Here is a 4666-nt window from a genome sequence, read left to right on the forward strand (position 1 = left end):
GTGTAGTTGTGAACTGCCTGGCAATGAACCCAAGCATGGAGCTTTACAATGCATTATAACACTTTCCTCAAAATCTGCCTGCAATCGCTAGTGCCTTATAGCTGCTTTAAAAGATTACTACAGATATTTCTATTGAAAGATGTATTATTAAGCTGTAGTGCTTTTAACTGTTTGCTGCTGTAGCAATACTCTGTGTTAAGACTCTCTGAGAGAAATTAGGATTTCAACCACCATTGCTCCTTGTTTCTTGACAGTTCAGCAGAATTTCCCTTTCTGCAACACAGTTCTCACTGTTGCACAAAAATCCACTGCCTCAAAGGACAACTGGCTTCCTTTCATCCTAGCACATGTTATCTCAAAGAATTTCCAGGCAAGAAGAAAGCTGGAAAATGGAGCCATGAGGAACAGTACATTTTGCCTCACCTGTTTTACACACAGGTGAAATGTGGAACAGAAAATGTTGGCATTTCACAGTGGGCAGGTTTGGTGCTGGGCTCGGTCCGGGTCATGCCATGGAGACTCAGAGTGACGAAAGCTTTTATCCAGTAGTCTCTCTGCAGAGCATATCTTCCCTTTAGATTCTGAAGTCCTGTCCTGCCTTAAATTCTAGTGACCCCTAGCTGAGGAATCCTAGTGCTTCACATCCTGCAGCCAGGAAAAGAAACTGCCCAGTGTGTTCTCTGAACTGGAGCTCAGAGTCTACAGAAATCTGGCTGGGATTGGTGTGTTTGAAAATGCAGGTTCTGGGACACTGTGGTTTGCATTATGAAAAGGATGTCCAAGGTATTTTCAGAAGCAGCCACCTCACAGCACATTTCAGACTGGGTGCCATCATCTGTGCCATCATCAGGGGCTGGGAAATCTGGGAATGGGATCAGGCACCAGGGACAGATTCACCCACCCAGAAACACCTGAACCCTGATCATGGGAGAGCCTCTGCTACAGGAGGGGAGCCCGGGGTGGTCCACACCTCTGCACAGCCTGCAGTGAGTTTTAACCTCGATTAAGTATGACTATCAATACCTACCCTTTGGGACTGGCAGCCAATGCAAAGCACACAAGACCATTCTCATTGAGTAGGAGCTGTGGACAGTGTGTGACGGTGAGCCTGCTTTCATCACAGGAGAGACCAGCAATGGGTAGTGAAATCCAACACATTACAAGCACACCATAATGTTAAAGTTTGCTGGAAGATTATAGCTGAGTTTTGGCTGCTAATTTCACTTCTTTAAAGACTTATAGTTACAGAAAATACATAGAATAAGTATAGCAAAACTTCTCTGTTTTTGCAAGCCATTGATCGAAATTAGTTTGATAGTTGAATCAAAAGTATCATTAGATGAATAGTTAAAACTGTAAAAGTGAATGACACTTTTAAAAATTATTGTTGAATTCAGTGGCAGCTGTTAGGGGCTTTTCCCCCTTTGACCTCTGCAGACTCCAGGGGTTTGCCTGGCATGCCCAGGCGGGGGGAGAGGTGATGTTCATGTGCTGGGGGGTGTTTGGGTCGGTGGCAGGAGCCTCTTGGAGCAGAGGGATAAGCTGTGCCTCCTGTCCATTAGAAGGCACCAGAGATCCACGGCGCTGTCATTTCTGGAGCCAGGAGAGCTGCGGTGGCTGCTGCGCATGGCGGGTGACTGGGACAGCCCAATTCACTTCCCTGAGTTCCTTGTTCTAGCACCAGTGAAAAAATTCCCCGGCTTGGGACGTGCCTCCTGTTCGTGAGCTGACACAGCAGAAAAACTCCATTTCTTGAGAAAACTGGGGGAAATGTTTTACCGATTTTCCTTGCTAAGTGTGCTCTCTTTTTATTGCAGACCAAAGCCCCAACTCTGGGACACGAGGGTCTCTATTTCCCGTGGAAAATTAATTCCTCTGCTGCACCGAGCAGAACGGTGTTTTCCCATTGTCCTGTGGGGAACAGAGCTGGCTGCTCCACAGGAGCTGCTGCAGAAGAGCTGCCCTCTGTCCTCTCATTTGCTGTTTCTTTGGCCTACTCAGTAATTACTTTAATATTTAATTCCTGCCAACATACAACATTCTGAAACTCTCCAGATGACCCACCCTGCAGAGAACAGCTCTGGACTACTACTTTTGTAATATTTCTATGACTGATTCAGCTAATTGTACTGGGTTTGTCCTGGATTGTAGCTTTTGTTGGAAATAAAAGCTGAAGAATAATGTTTGGAAAAGAATTCTAATTACTTAAGGTAAAAATGTTCAAGCTTCATGTAAATCACTCATGAAAAGTCAAATCGAAAGGATTTTCAATCCAGCAACTTTTAGTCTATTCAGACATGCAGAAGACCACAGGTGGATCCTCTGAAAGGCAGAGTTTGGTCTTGGGCTGGGAAGGAAATCTTGAGCATTTCCTGATGCTGGAGCTGTAGATAAATCGCTAACAATTCTCTTATCCCATCCACCACAGATGGTTTACTTTAAAGGACTTTGTCACTTGACTGTGCTGACTGCAGGATGCCCACCCTCGCCATGGGGCTGTGCAGGTTGGACAGGAGCTGCTGTCCCGACCTAGAGCTCACCTGTCCCCAGAGCCCTTGGACGTGTCCTCACCTCAGAGCTGGGTGTTGAGGACAGATGTCCCCTGGCCCAGCCCAGCTCTGCAGGAATCCAGCCTCCGTCTTCCTCTGTAGTCCATGGGTCTGTATTTCAGACGATCTGAATTGGTTTAGGTAGTTTAGGGGAGCCCCAGCTGTGTTTCGGGTTAGTGGTTCTTCTCTAAGTAATACATAAACATGGCTAAAATTGGATAACTGCTCTGACTTCTGTCTGTCCTGGGGCAAGGACTGCTCTTCCTTAGAGCCCTGGGAGCCTGAGCCTGATCCTGGCACTCAGGAATGAGAGGAGAAAAGCCAGTGTCCGAAGAGTATGGACAGTGGGATGGGAAATGTGGTGCTTCTCTTCTTATGGGATCCTTCCAGGGGGGATGTGAATGGGCAGGGGCAGCAGCCTGACCCCAGCGCTCAGCCTTACCCAGATCAGAGTGACCAAGGTTCAGACTTGACCCTCTGTGTGCTCTGTCCCTCTGTGTGCTCTGTCCCCCTCTGTGTGCTCTGTCCCCCTCTGTGTGCTGTCCCCCTGAGTGCTCTGTGCCCCTGCGGGCTCTGTCCCTCTGTCCCCCTGAGTGCTGTCCCCCTGCGGGCTCTGTCCCTCTGTGTGCTGTCCCCCTGAGTGCTCTGTCCCCCTGAGTGCTCTGTCCCCCTGTGTGCTCTGTCCCCCTGAGCTCTCTGTCCCCTGAGTGCTCTGTCCCTCTGTCCCCTCTGTGTGCTGTCCCTCTGTGTGCTCTGTCCCCTGTGTGCTCTGTCCCCTGAGTGCTCTGTCCCCTGAGTGCTCTGTCCCTCTGAGTGCTCTGTCCCTCTGTTTGCTCTGTCCCCTGTGTGCTCTGTCCCTCTGTTTGCTCTGTCCCCTGTGTGCTGTCCCCCTGTGTGCTGTCCCCTGCGGGCTCTTTTCCCTCTGTGTGCTCTGTCCCTCTGTGTGCTCTGTCCCCTGAGTGCTCTGTCCCCTGAGTTCTCTGTTCCCTGCGGGCTCTGTCCCTCTGCGGGCTCTGTCCCCTGAGAGCTCTGTCCCTCTGTGTGCTCTGTCCCCTGAGTGCTCTGTCCCCTGAGTTCTCTGTTCCCTGCGGGCTCTGTCCCTCTGCGGGCTCTGTCCCCTGAGAGCTCTGTCCCTCTGTGTGCTGTCCCTCTGTGTGCTGTCCCCCTGTGTGCTCTGTCCCCTCTGTGCTCTGTCCCTCTGTGTGCTCTGTCCCCTGTGCTCTGTCCCCTCTGTGCTCTGTCCCTCTGTGTGCTGTCCCTCTGTGTGCTCTGTCCCCTGAGTGCTCTGTCCCTTGAGTGCTCTGTCCCTCTGTGTGCTCTGTCCCTCTGTCCCCTGAGTGCTCTGTCCCCTGAGTGCTCTGTCCCCCTGAGTGCTCTGTCCCCCTGCGGGCTCTGTCCCTCTGTGTGCTCTGTCCCCTGAGCTCTCTGTCCCCTGAGTGCTCTGTCCCTCGTGTGCTCTGTCCCCCTGAGTGCTCTGTCCCCCTGCGGGCTCTGTCCCCTGCGGGCTCTGTCCCCTGAGTGCTCTGTCCCATGTGTGCTCTGTCCCCTGAGTGCTCTGTCCCTCTGTCCCCTGAGTGCTCTGTCCCCTGCGGGCTCTGTCCCCATGCGGGCTCTGTCCCCTGTGTGCTCTGTCCCCTGAGTGCACTGTCCCTCTGTCCCTCTGTCTGCTCTGTCCCCTGAGTGCTCTGTCCCCTGAGTGCTCTGTCCCTCTGTGTGCTCTGTCCCCTGAGTGCTCTGTCCCTCTGTCCCCTGTGTGCTCTGTCCCTCTGTCCCCCTGAGTGCTCTGTCCCCCTGCGGGCTCTGTCCCCTGTGTGCTCTGTCCCCTGAGTGCTCTGTCCCTCTGTCCCCTGTGTGCTCTGTCCCCCTGTGCTCTGTCCCCTGCGGGTGTGGGGCTGTACCCACCGGGCACGGAGGGCAGAGCTCGCATCCCCCTCCAAAAACAGCAGAGGGCCGGGCACGGGGCTGGCAGAAGAGCAAGGCAGCGGGAGGGCGGCACGGGGGTCGCAGAGGGACGGTCGCTGCTCGCCGCAGGGCGGGGACACGGACACCAGGCTGGGGGCGCGGCGTGTCCGAGTGTCACCCGCGGTGCCGCAGGCTCCTCCCGCCGCCACCGGGCC

Source organism: Catharus ustulatus, chromosome 15 (assembly GCF_009819885.2).
Source record: "Catharus ustulatus isolate bCatUst1 chromosome 15, bCatUst1.pri.v2, whole genome shotgun sequence".
NCBI lineage: Eukaryota > Metazoa > Chordata > Aves > Passeriformes > Turdidae > Catharus > Catharus ustulatus.